The sequence below is a fragment of the Anomaloglossus baeobatrachus genome, chromosome 7 (genome assembly GCF_048569485.1).
Source record: "Anomaloglossus baeobatrachus isolate aAnoBae1 chromosome 7, aAnoBae1.hap1, whole genome shotgun sequence".
Lineage (NCBI taxonomy): Eukaryota > Metazoa > Chordata > Amphibia > Anura > Aromobatidae > Anomaloglossus > Anomaloglossus baeobatrachus.
This window is the reverse complement of record NC_134359.1, coordinates 234,657,033-234,671,820: the sequence shown is the minus strand read 5'-3', so window position 1 is coordinate 234,671,820 and position 14,788 is coordinate 234,657,033. Positions and strand designations below refer to the sequence as shown.

General features: G+C 43.1%; 1 protein-coding gene across 3 annotated transcripts in view; it reads left to right on the top strand.

Moving 5' to 3' along the window:
- SNX29 (sorting nexin 29) overlaps nucleotides 1-14,788 on the top strand; it is a 584,130-nt gene that overhangs the window by 462,528 nt on the left and 106,814 nt on the right. The window lies entirely within an intron of this gene.

Genomic DNA, 14,788 nt, shown 5'->3' with positions numbered 1-14,788 from the left:
TTGCACATTTTAGTCTAATCTGATCGCTCCAATAAAGCTGAATGTTCTTTTTAGCAGTGAAATAACTCATAGTGTATTCTTTGTTTCATGCGTTTATGGCAACTGTGGTGTAGTGGGATGCTGTAGCTGAGAAACATTGGTATCACAAGCTGTTGGATCTCATTAAGCGAATAGCAAAGCAGTTTTGGCAGCTTCTTCAGACCGGGCTGTGATCCAGACTTGTAACTTCTCATTCTGCGTGTGATTTGGGCCCTGAGAGCGAAGCTAAAGACTTCCAAATAAGTTACGCTTGCTTAGCGTTCTGTTACTCGCACAGAGAAGCACCATGCTTATTTGGGTGACTACATTTGTAAAAAGATATAAGGAAGACAGTCCAACTCAATTTAGTGAAAACTGAAGCATGAAGTCACATAAAATTGAGTTTGGTTATGTTCATTTTCAGCAGTGTTTGTGGATGTGTCATCTTCATGGCTTCTGTAAACAATTTACTGAAAGTTAACGGATGGGTAGCAGTGACTGGTCGCTTTGAAGATGACTTGTCGGTTTGGGCAGTGACTATGACCGTTCCGCAAAACTTCTGAGATTGATTGCTCCCATGCTGAATTATTATAAAGCAAAATATTTTGGCATCGGCCGTTCACTGAAGATGGAATATCAATATATTGTCATGGAAGATATGGAATATAAATATATACATAATATGACAAAAAATGGAGAATATTACTGAAGCACAAGTCACAGATCAGATCCCTTAAAGAGAACCAACCACCAGGATTTTGAAATCTGAAGTAACGACAGTGCCATATTGGCACTAAGATGCTGAATCCAGGCATACTTGTTATAGAAAGATCCGATGCTTGGTTGATGAAATATCTTTAATCAAAATTGCAGAAATCCACTGCACTTTGATGGGTGCAACGGGGCGGACCTTTTTTTGGTCAGTTCCTCCGCATTTATTCCTCCTATTCCGGCGTCCTTTATGGTGTTCTCCTTTTCTTTTTTGAATATTGCACCGCCATTGCTGTTGTTGGAGGCGCGTGCGCATTGTCACAGTAATTCTGTCGTCATCAAAATGACGCTGAAGTCTTCGCATGCGCATACCGCAATCTCCAACCCCATTTTAGTGAAGACTATGAGTGCGAGGGGCGCATGCAACAATGTAAAAAATAAATCTGCGCACGCGTTGATGCCTCTCATGGTCTTCACTGTAGTGAATAAAATGGGGCAGGAGATTGTCTAACGCGCATGCGCGGACTTTGGCGCAACGTAACTTCCAGGGTTAGCTCATCTCTTGTCAGTAACTTTCAGCTGTGAATTCAGCACTGGGTGAGATGTAACACTTACTAGAAAGCAGCAGCACTCTCTGTCTCTCTCTCTCCTTCACCCTACTTCTCACCTCTCGATAGACTTCGGTAGACCGTGGTAATATGAGCTGGCAATTCACTTTATCTTGCAGAATATAGATTTTAGCTGTTTTTCTGAGTGAATGATGAGTTCAGTAGGTGGGGAAGAAAAGTGGCTCATAAGTGGAGATCAAAGTATACTTCTCTGATAAGATACATTGCAACGTTTCTTTTAATTGCTCGTACTATTGATTTATGCAATGTTTTTTGAAAAGACAGTGACCGGTTGAGGTGTTTTGTCTCGCAATGACACATATATACAGTATATTGAATTGAATAATAGGCAGATTCCTTGTCATCGTGTATATTCTTTGTGTAATGTCAAGAATTGACTGCGCGATTGAAACACATGAAAGGGTTTCCGATATTATTTCAGCCACTTTACATTACACGGACACATACCCAAGAACATTAACAAGCACCGCATTAGCCAGAGGCTTCTCGAGTCATGGTGACACAGTGGCAGATGACAGAGAGCCCCAAATAATTTATTTATTTATTTTTGATGTCCATTTTTTTGAGCAATCTATCAAACCACCAGGGAATGTGTTGTAAAATCCATTACATACTGCCCCAAGCATTGTAGTCATTTACCACCTTCCTGCTATAGCTGTATGTCACAGTTGTGGCATATTGCAATAGGAATTTATTGTTTTCTAACACAAAGTATTTTTTTGCAAATTAATACATTTTTGGGATTTTGCTAATGTCAGACATCACTCGATCAACACCAATTCTAATTTGGCTGATGTCCAGTAGTGTAATGCTGAGATTTGTATTCTATATGGATTTTTAAGATAATTATGTCCCAGGATGGAAACTGTTTCACAAAATCCAGGAAAGTTGTCTTATGAGCCTTTTATAAAGGGCTTCAAGCACCCCAAATTTTGTTTGTATGACTGATTGTTACGTTAGGTACGGGGAAGAACCAAGCTAAAGGGAAGGCAAGGGAAACCCTGTGTCTAGGGGAAGGGAAGATGGTGACCCCTGACCAATCCTACTGCTGGTCCCTGGGGTCCCTCACCACCCTAGATAGGTTCTGCTCCTATGCGCCGAGCCGGATACCTGACCCTAGTGATGGGCCCTAAATAGGGAACGGATGGGATGAGCTCTTCGTCAACCCCACTAAACAACTATAGAAGACACAAGGAGGACACACGGGAAAACCATGAACTACTTATCATTAGATGACTCAAGAGGTTCTGCAGAGTTTTCAGCAACGATACCACAGACGAGAACAAACCACCTGCTTGCAACCTCAGCTTAAAGGAACTGAAAATATCACCAGCACCAGTCCAAAGGAAGGAACGGGTATTTAAACACCAAAGGAATACTGATGATCAACAGCTGGGTGGAAATTAAGCTCCTGCTGGGTCCATAAGGGGGAGAGATGAATCCAGCAGGAAAGCCATCTATACCAATGAATACGAACAGCAGGAACAATGGAAGGTCAGAGAGCATTCTGCGCAGCCAGACGCTGCGACTTTCTATGGCTAGAAACCACAGGACGGTCTGACACGCATGACATACCCATGACATTCCCAATCTCCTGTCCTCCGGGCCCCCAACAGATCATGCTTCCAGGATTTCTGTAGCATTGCTCAGATGATGGAATCATTATCAAGATATCAGAAATTTCCACATTGTCTGTCACCTGTGTAATACTAACGAAATCCTGAAAACATGGCCTGCTGGGGGCCCTGAGGACTGGAGTTTGGGAATCACTGCCTTAAGGGCGCTTTACACGCTACAATAAATCTTACGATGTGTCGGCGGGGTCACGTCGTAAGTGACGCACATCCGGCATCGTAAGTATGATTGTAGCGTGTAAACCCTGCGTGCAATTGCGATTGAACGAAAATCCGTTCATCACATGCACGTCGTTCATTTCTCAAAGATTGAACATGCAGTTGTGCAATGTTCCCGAGGCAGCACACATTGCAGTGTGTGACACCCCGGGAACATTGAACGACAGCTTACCTCCGTCCGCGGCTCCTGCCGACAATGCGGTCCCACTCATCTCCGCCCCTCCGCTTCTATTGGCCGGCTGCCGCGTGACCTCGATGTGACGCCGAACGTCACTCCCTCTCCACTAAGTGCACGTTCACCGCCCACATCGAGGTCGTATGGACAGGTAAGTATGTGTGACGGGGGTTAATCGTTTGTGCGGCACATTCAACAAATTGAACGTGCCACACATACGATGGGGGCGGTTAAGATGGCATACGATATTGTATGCTTAATCGTAACATGTAAAGAAGGCTTTAGACTGACAGATATGTGCATAAGGAGAGACCTGTCCGTCAAAGAGATTGGGATTGAGACAGGGAGAATTTTATGTAGACTGCCCTCAGACTAATCAACTGAGACACATAATTCCTGATCGGCTTTTCAAATTATGCCTCCCATTGTGGTAAAGGATATGACAGCCCCTTATAATGGAACCTATGGGGTAGGGGATGAGCGACTGTACACACATTTTCAAATGCAAATATATTCTAACTAATGTGTAATATAAGTGCAAATTCAATGCATAGGCAGCAAGGGTGTGTGCATGTCAGAAATATGAGGCTGATACTAGGCCATCTACATAATGATTAACCTCATCACCATTCAAAGAGGGTAATCTGCAGCTATTTAGGGCAGAATCTGCAAGAAAATGGACAAGCTAATGGGTATGTTGCTATTGAAAATCAAGCGTTAAAGGACTTTGTCGGCAGGATTTCACCTCCCATCCATTTATATGCACATGGAGCTCTTTCAAAACCAGTTTCGGTAATACCTTTACAATAACAGTCTGTGCCTTCATTATGAAGAAATCAGAGCTTGCATTGATCTACAAATAAGGTTGAAGGACTATGGTAGCTTTGAAGCCTCTGTCACTCTAGCTCTATTCCCTGCCCAGCACCGCCGTCTCCTGCATGACTGACAGTTCTTTTTCCTGAAGTCATAGATGTCAGTCGAGAGGGAGGAGGCGGTGCGTGGCAGGGAATAGAGCTGGAGTGACCTAGGCTTCAGAGCTACTATAGTCCTTCAGCATCATTCTCACTTAATTTTAAGCATGATTTCTTAACGGAGGAACAGAATAGGCACGTGATGGTGTTGCCTTTGAAAAATTAAATGCGTGTGTGTATATATATAATGTACTTGGGTGAATTCCAACTGAGACATTCCCTTTTGAATGGGTTGTCTCATTGTTTTTTTCAGGATTGCACCACTTTTCAGTCTCCTGAATACCTGCGTGCATTGTTGAGGGCTCTGTGGCTGCAAACAGGGAAGCTTATCCTTTGCAGCTTTGGCACTGAAGCTGGACGAAGGCAACGAACTGCGCACTCCAGCTATATTGATCAGCTTTATTGGACAGGGTGTGAAATCACTGTACATGTTCCGCCACTGCTTCTGGCCGGCAGAGGTAGCTGGTAATCTAGGCATTGAGGAGTAAAATAAAGATAAAAGAAAAAGTCCAGCTCATCCTCAAACCAGCACGCCAGCGCAAAAGCAAAGGAACCAATGGTAGATGTGGAAAAAGTCTTGAAAGATTGAAAATCCAGCTTCATGGTGTGTGGATGAAATAAAAAATATGTTGAAAGTTCATCCAATGGAACATATAGACATCAATATAGTTATCAAATGATAAACATTTTTAAACATGATAACTTTAGCAATCGTTATGCTCGAAGGACGAGCACGGTATTAGTTTGTCCACTGGACCGAAAGTACCGTTCACTTTTCTGGAGGAGCGAACTGGACCGGCCGCTGAGTTTTCACTACTTCCACTAGAGATGGAAGCAGGTACACATGTTGGTAAGCAGCCAGCAGAAGGCAGCCCCAGGGGATCTGCAGTACCTTGGCAGCTGGTACAGTACAGTCTCTGATAAAAGCGACAGCAGCAGGCAGAGTCGTAGATCCATGCGGTATGGATGGATTGATTGATACGGCAGCAGCTACCGGCGTTGATACTTGCAGCAGCGGGTATCATGGTATCATGGTAACTGGCCAGTGTGGATGATCGTAGCAGCAACAGTAGAGTAGGATGGCACTGAAACATAAACACGAGTCTGCAGCAGAATATAGCATAACAGGAGCAGCGACAGCAGTACTAATGACTTAAGGAACCTGAGAACTAGCAACGTAACTAACTCATTGCCCAGGCACCTACCATAGGGGGAAGGTGCCTTAAATACCTGAAATATCTCAGCTGAACTGAGGGGCACTTCCAAAAAAGGGGCGTGGTTGCGCGCACCCTACGGGCATTCTTCAGAGGCCTGTGAGGTTATGTGCTGGCCCCGGAGACAGAAGCTTGATCCGAGAATGGGGCGAACACCGCAGGACTGCCAGGAAGGTGAAAGAACAGACGTCCCCGCCGGTGTAGAGCACCGGGACGCCGGTATGGGCGTTACACAAATAAGGCAATCATGATTAAGAATGTTTATCATTCGAAACATGTTCTTTTTTTGTTTTTTCATTGACATTGATGTCTGTATTTTACCTTTGGATGGACTTTCAATAAATTTCTATTTCATCCACACACCATGAAGCTGGATTTTCATCCTTTAATTGAGCAGTAAACAATAAAATTCAAAATCCCTTAATTCTTGACAACGAAGAAGATAATTAATAATAATTACTTTGTTACTTGTTGGTTTGCAATTTTACCCATTGAGAATAATTCTCTAAACCTTTACATACTAATCCCATTATTTCTTGTTCGCGGGGAAACGTCTGAGTGTAGGTTTTGAAACACAAGGCGAAATTGCCCTGACGTCAGCTAAAAGTCACATATTGAAAGGCAAATCTATTTTACTAAAGCTGTAAAGCCTGAGGGCCTCATCCATTAAAAAAAAAAAAAAAAAAAAATTACTTTTCTTTTCTGTGGGAAGTTGAGGGAATTATTGTATATGAAAAATGGTAACGCGTGCCAAAATATTCTCCTCTGTCGAAACCTTATTTTCTCAACAGGATCGACTGTCACGCAGCCTCACATCATGCGTCTGTGGGAAACGGGGACAACAATGAGTAATCAGACGTTCTCCATCCTCTACGAGCTTGGATAGAGGAGCAGATATCATGCATTTTACTTGTACCGGGTTTTAAGTCCATTGCTAATTGTTCATTTACCTGTGACGCTTGCCACCTAGCAACAGCCTTTCCGGATGTCTTCCAATCTTCCGCAGAGCAATATCATGCTGTCATATCTGAATGTTCATAGGAAGACAGTGTTGTATTGATTCACACAGGGGAAATAGATTACAAAACTAATAACTGATCCAGGTTATTTTTTATCCAAGCTTTAAAGGGGTATTCCCATCTCACACATTTATGGCATATCCAGGCGGTATAAAGGAGAAGATTGCAAACCTCCAGGTTTTTTTTCAAGCAGAATGAGTATGTATTCGCCACATCCCATGCTACATTTCAACTTTACAAAAGTGATGGAATCCCTAAATCATATACAACCTCCCCTATGCACACTTTAATTAGCTGGGAAAAGTGTTTAGTATGTGAATACATCTGAGAAAATACCTATGTGAACTGGAATAATTCTCAAAAAATGTATGAAAGCAAAGATGAAACATAATCAAAAAATGTAAAAAATTTCTATTTTTTTTTTAATGTTTTAACTAGAGTTGACCAAACTGTCACAGGTAAATGTGTTGCTTCAATATGGTTCTGGTTTTAATGAATTTAGAAGGCTGCATGGCACAATGTAAATATCAAATATAGAGTAGGACCCCCCCTATCGAGACTTGCCGTGACGTGGCAGGGGCGGCTCAAAATATTGATCAATTATTTGCTAAAAATCTCATTTTGCATTATAGTACAGTTGGAATAATATGTGAATTTTCACTTTTAATTGTTTGCATGCTATTCTCAAGCAGTGCTGGCTCCCCCCTTTACTGTTCTTCAAGAATGGTCCTGTATTTGGCTCCATCCATCTTCCCATCAATTTTAACAATCTTTGCCGTCCCTGCTGAAGAAAAGCAGGCCCAAACCATGATGCTGCCACCACCATGTTTAACAGTGGGGATGGTGTGTTCAGGGTGATGAGCTGTATTGCTTTTACACCAAACATATCGTTTGGTATTGTTCCCAAAAAGTTCGATTTTGGTTTCATCTGACCAAAGCACCTTCTTCCACATGTTTGGTGTGTCTCTCAGGTGGCTTGTGGCAAACTTTAAACAGTACTTTTTAACTTTTTATGGATATCTTTGAGAAATGGCTTTCTCCTTGCCACTCTTCCATAAAGGCCAGATTTGTGCAGTGTACGACTGATTGTTGTCCTATGGACAAACTCTCCCACCTCAGCTGTAGATCTCTACAGTTCATCCAGAGTGATCATGGGCCTCTTGGCTGCATCTCTGATCAGTCTTCTCCTTGTTTGAGATGAAAGTTTGGATGGACGGCCGGGTCTTGGTTGATTTGCAGTGGTATGATACTCCTTCCATTTCAATATGATCGCTTGCACAGTGCTTCTTGGGATGTTTGAAGTTTTGGAAATCTTTTTGTAACCAAACCCGGCTTTAAATTTCTCCACAACAGTATCACGGACCTGCCTGTTGTGTTCCTTGGTCTTCATGATGCTCTCTGCGCTTTACACAGAACACTGAGCATATCACAGAGCAGGTGCATTTATATGGAGACTTGATTGCACACAGGTGGCTTATATTTATCATCATCAGTCATTTAGGACAACATTGGATCATTCAGAGATCCTCAATGAACTTCTTGGAGTGAGTTTGCTGCACTGAAAGTAAAGGGTCTGAATAATATTGCACGCCCCAGTTTTCAGTTATTTATTTTTTAAAAAAGTTTAAAATAAGCAATAAGTTTCGTTCAACTTCACAATTGTGTCCCACTTGTTGTTGATTCTTCACCAGAACATTAAAATTTTTATCTTTATGTTTGAAGCCGGAAATGTGGAAAAAGGCTGAAAAAAAAATCAAGGGGGCCGAATACTTTCGCAAGGCACTGTATGTATGTTTAAAGTGAACCTGTCAGGTGCAATATGCACCCAGAACCATGAGCAGTTCTGGGTGTATATTGCTAATCCCTGCCTAACAGTCCTTGTATACACTATCATTCATAAAGAGATCTTTAGAAAAATTATTTCTAAAGATCTTATATCATATACTAATGAGGCCAGTGACTAGTTGCAAGGGCGTTACTTCCCCCGTCTAGCCGCTCTCTTACTATGTTAGCACACCCACAGGGGCGTGCTAACATACTAGTCAATGCAGCATCACCAGGAGTGATGTGCGAACCTGTGTCCGCGGTGAATGCCGGGCACTTCTGGTAATGCGCAGTAGACCTGTCTGAAGCCAAGACGCGTACACTTGGCTTCATGCTACGCGTGACCAAAAGTGCGAAGCAACAATAACCGTGGACACAGGTACGCACATCACCCCTGGTGATGCTGCATTGACTAACATTTTAGCACGCCCCTGTGGGTGTTCTAACATAGTAAGAGAGCGGCTATTCAGGGGAACTAACACCCTTGCAACTAGTTGCTGGCCTCATTAGCATATGATATAAGATCTTTAGAAATATTTTTTCTAAAGACCTCTTTATCTATGTTAGTATATACAGGGACGGTTAGGCAGGGATTAGCAATATACACCCAGAACTGCTCATGGTTCTGGGTGCATATTGCACCGGACAGGTTCCCTTTAAGCTTGTACGTTTGGCAAATAGACACCCATTCTAAGTTGCGGATTGCTCTAATTTTCTCTTTTATAAGTTTTATGGGTATTGTGTCCAGGACTGATCTTCTCCTCATTTTGTATTTATTTCTAACCAATTATTGTGCAGCTGGTTCAGATCAATAAGTTCAGCCATAAAATGTATAGTAGATGGGGTTCTGGGAATGGGGCCTATTGAGCAATGCTTTCAGTCAAGAAGTAGTCAGAATTCCTTCAAATAAATAGGACTACTGATCATCTTTTTCACTGAAAGCCTCGAGAATCAGAGGCCAATTTTTATAAATCATACCAGTCCCATTACCTGGCGCCACACCGGCAATAAAATATCGCATATCCTGTTGATTGTGCCGTAAATATACAGGATGGGAATCCCCCTTTAGGTGTTTTGTTCTTATAGACAATATTGGTTTCTTATACGGAATTGGTTCAGACGCCACATTATTATGTATCTTTTATACTAGATATATTGCTAATGCCAGTCACCATGTTTGGTCAGCTTTATATCTCTTTTTTTTTTTTATACCCGTGTCACTACAGCATATGTTCTTTGGTCTCTACCTTCCTTTTAAGCTAGACGTAGCATGCCATATTATTATGTGTACAGATTAACAAAAGATCTTGGTTTTGATAAAGATCAAAGCAAAATGATGATCACCAGCAAGATATACAGTGCCGCACTGACTTTCATCACAATGTACTTGCTAAGGATCAAAGTGCATGCCCGTACCGGGGAGACTCCTTGGTGACTTCTAGTTTATATGAAAACCTGACATTTATTATTTTCTTTGAGTTATTTTCTGTGCAACTTCAGATAGGTAGATCTTTTTTAAAAATCAACATTTTCTATCTATTTATCTATCTCCGCCTTTCTATCTCCATCTATCACTCTGTCATCTACAGTTGAAACCAGAAGTTTACATACACTATCTAAAAATATACATATGTTTGTTTACTCACTACCTGAATAAACCTTTCTCGTTTTCGGTCAATTAGGATTACCAAAATTATTTATATTTGCAAATGCCAGAATAATGAGAGAGAGCATTTTTTGAGGCATTTTTATTACTTTCTACAAAGTCAAACATTTACATACATTTTCCTTCCACAAGCTTCTCACAATAGTTGGTAGGAATTTGGGTCCATTCCTCCTGACAGAACTGGTGTAACTGAGCCATGTTTGTAGGTCGCCTTACTCGCACCGGCCTTTTCAGATTTGCTCATAAATTTTCAATAGGATTGAGATCAGGGCTTTATGATGGCCACTCCAAAACATTGATTTTGCTATTTGTTAAGCCATTTTGTAACCAGTTTGGCAGTATGCTTTGGGTCATTGTCCATTTGGAAGACCCATTTCCACCTAAGCTTTAAGCTCCTGCCAGATGTTTTGAGATGTTGCTTCAGTATTGCCACATATTCTTCTTTTCTCATGATGCCATCTATTTTGTGAAGTGCACCCTCCTGCAGCAAAACAACCTGAAGCTGCCACTCCCATGTTTCACAGTTGGGATGGTGTTCTTAGGCTTCAAAGCTTCTCCCTTTTTCCTCCAAATGTAACGATGGTCATTATAGCCAAACGGTTCAATTTTAGTTTTATCAGACCACAGGACATGTCTCCAAAAATTAATGTTTGTTCCTGTGTGCATTTGCAAATATTAATCAGGCTTTATCTATCTTTTGGAGATCTGGCTTCTTCCTGGCAGAATGGCCTTTCAGTCCATGTTGATACAGTATTCGTTTCACTGTGGATAATGACACAATCTTACCAGCTTCTGACAGCATCTTCACAAGGTCTTTTCCTCTTGTTCTTGGGTTGATATGCACATGTGTGACCAAAATACGTATATCTCTGGTACACAGAACCCGTCTCCTTCCTGAGTAGTATGATGGCTGGACATATTCCGATCTTGTTTGTACTTCCGTGTAATTGTTTGTACATTTGAACGAGGCACCTTCAGGTTTCTGGAAATTGCACCCAAGGATCAACCAGGCTTGTACAAGTACACAATTCTCTTCCTGAGATCTTGGCTATTTTTTTTTTTACTTTCCCATGGTGCCATACAAAGAAGCAGTGTGTTCAGTAACTTTTTGCATTCAGTAACGATCGCAAAAAGGTGTCAAATCGTTCGTCGTGTACACATCGTTCATTTTTAAAAAATCGTTCCTCGTTTGGACACCAGGTTGTTTGTCGTTCCTGCGGCAGAACACATTGCTATGTGGGACACCACAGGAACGAAGAACAACATCGTAACTGTGGCCGCCGGCAATGAGGAAGGAAGGAGGTGGGCGGGATGTTCTGGCCGCTTATCTATGCCCCTCCGATTCTATTGGGCGGCCGCTTAGTGACGCCGCTGTGACGCAGAACGAACCTGCCTCTTAAAGGAGAGATTGTTCGGCGGCCACAGCGACGTCGGTGAACAGGTAATTGCGTGTGACGCTGCCGTAGCGATATTGTTCGCTACGGCATCGATCACCCCGTGACGTGCCACCGACGTAGGCGGGTGCTATCGCTCATGACATTGCTAGCGATGTCGCAGCATGTAAAGCCCGCTTTAGCAATAAAATAAATTGAACAGCACAGTTGGTGAGTACTACAGATGTAAAAGAAGAGGAGCTGATCTGCTGTTCTCAGCAGCGGCTGCTGCACATTGACCCATGCTGTGCTGTCTAGTCCCGTATACATCCTTCATTGACCGCTAATTAGTCAGGGTGCCTGGTTTTGCACCTCCACCGATCTGGTATTGAAGACCTAACCCAAGGTTAGGTTATTATAATCCTATCCCTGTACAGTCTTTGTACAGCTAACATCAGATGAGTGCTGGAGAGCAGATTTTCACCATGTGTATCTCCGAGTGGCGGGCCACAAAGCGGATGGTGCAATATCTGCCTGCTGTTGACATGCACCAGTCTGGTCCATAAACTCTACGAGAACACCACTTGGTCTTTTTTACCCAGACTTGAGGTCCGAGTTGAAAATATCCTGCACGTGGGTCGGCGGAGGATTGATTCCCGTTATCTGGACAGATGCTGCTACCCATATAAAGTATAAAGCAAGCGCTTCATACTCACCGAAGACCGGGTGGCTGTCACACTGCTCTCGCGGCGGCTCTTTCATCTTCCAGAGCCGGCTCATTATTCAATCTCGTATTCACGTCTTTCCTGCTCACCGGTGGCTGTGATTGGTTGCAGGCAGACACGCCCCCACGCTGAGTGACAGCTGTCTCAGTGCAACCAATTACAGCCGCTGGTGGGCGGGTCTATAGCGTACAGTAAATAAATATTTTTAAAAAGGCGTGCGGTCCCCCCCCAATTTTGATAACCAGCCAGGATAAAGCCTCACAGCTGGGGGCTGGTATTCTCAGGCTGGGGAGCCCCACGTTATGGGGAGCCAGCAGCCGCCCGGAATTGCCGCATCCATTAGATGCGACAGTCCCGGACTTTTCCCGGCTCTTTCCGTTGCCGTGATCCGGTAGCAATCGGGGTAATGAAGGAGTTAATGGCAGCAGCGCATAGCTGCCACTAAGTCCTAGTTTAGTGATGGCAGGCATCTATATGACACCCCCTCATCACTAAACTGTAAGTGAAAGTAAATAAGCACAAACACCCCAAAAATCCTTTATTTGAAATAAAAGACAAAAAAGCCCCCTCTTTCACCACTTTATTAACCCCTAATAACAGCCCTCCAGGTCCGACGTAATCCACAAGATGTCCCACGACGCTTCCAGCTCTGCTACACCTGGCACTCACAGTGAGCGCCATAGACCATGACTGCTCACTGTGAGGGTCAGGACGCAAGTGAAGTTAGCCGCCGGGATCAGCGGTGACTTCACTGATGTGACAGGTGGAGGACTCCAGGTGGAGGTCTCCAGCAGTCACTGCACATCAGCTGACTGAAGTCCCCGCTGATCTTATACTCACCTTCTCCTGCGAGGCTGCCTCAGGACACTGCTCTCCTGCTGTCCATGGTGCTGAAGTCTCCGGGCCGTGCTTTTGTCCTGCGCCGCTGCCTTCGGCGCTCTGCTGTTTGCGGGTCAGCATAACTGCATATTCATGAGCCGGCCTGGCGCCACGGACAGCAGGAGCGGAGAGAACTGTGAAATCCTGCAGGGAACAACCTGCGGCAATTCCGCACCAAATCTGCACCAAATCCGCAACAGTACGCAACATACCGCATGCGGATTTCGGTGCGGATTTTTTGGGTTTTTTTACCGTGGGTGCGGTTATCTTTCAGTGCCTGCAGAATTTTCTTAAGAAAATTCAATTTTCTAGTGCACACAGGGCCTAATAACTCTATAATTCCATAGGTCTACGCGTTTCGAGGTATGAAGACCTCCTCCTCAGGACCAGAATCTCAGCAATGATAGTTTGATATTCTGGTCCTGAGGAAAAGGTCTTCATACCTCGAAACACGTAGACCTATGGAATAAAAGAGTTATTAATCTATCAACATTTCCGCATCTTATTCTGGCGAATTGCGTGGCATTAACTCTTTTTCTCCTCCTGCTTTGAAGACTTGCTTACATTGTAAATTTTAGCTACAGATATTTCTGTGACTGACCCCCTGCAAATTAATTATTGATTTGTTTGATTTGTAAGTTCATGTTGCTTGTGACCGTACTATTTACCACTATGTCATCTGTTGTACCAAATCCACATTGGATTTCACCTCCAAAAAAATGCAATTTGCCTGCAGGATATAGTGGTGATCGTCCAGTAGATGGAATATCTACTAATATGGGGTTAATCTGCAGGTTAATAATGTTCTAAAACTGCACTGACATGTCAGGTACCAGGAGAAAATGAGCTTTATTCCTCCAAGAAGCCACTGGCTTTCAGTCATAGGGGTGGGGCTGGCACGCCTTGAGTCCCTTTTCAGTACATAGTGAGCAGCAGCTGTAACCGCACCCTGGCACTGACTGATAGCTGGCTCTGCACTACTGAGCACAGCTTCACTTTCCTCCTGGTAATGATAGTTTGAAAAAAAAAAAGACTTAGGTCCCTCAAGTTCACCCTTTTTTCACCATTATAGAGCTTTGGTTATAAAATTGCCAAAGAACTAAATTAATCCTCAGGCTGGTGTTAAACACATCATGTAGCACGTGTCCGAGGCTCATCTACTGAGAAGCAGCTTCCTTCATGTCACAGCGGTTTTCCTCTACTTTATTAGAAATTATAGAGAACCCATCATCAGATTTGTCACCTTATAAGCTGCGGCCACCACCAGTGAGCTCTTACAGTTAGGTCCAGAAATATTTGGACAGTGACACAATTTTCGCGAGTTGGGCTCTGCATGCCACCACATTGGATTTGAAATGAAACCTCTACAACAGAATTCAAGTGCAGATTGTAACGTTTAATTTGAAGGTTTGAACAAAAATATCTGATAGAAATTGTAGGAATTGTACACATTTCTTTACAAACACTCCACATTTTAGGAGGTCAAAAGTAATTGGACAAATAAACCAAACCCAAAAAAAAATTTTTAGTTTCAATATTTTGTTGCGAATCCTTTGGAGGCAATCACTGCCTTAAGTCTGGAACCCATGGACATCACCAAACGCTGGGTTTCCTCCTTCTTAATGCTTTGCCAGGCCTTTACAGCCGCAGCCTTCCGGTCTTGCTTGTTTGTGGGTCTTTCCGTCTTAAGTCTGGATTTGAGCAAGTGAAATGCATGCTCAATTGGGTTAA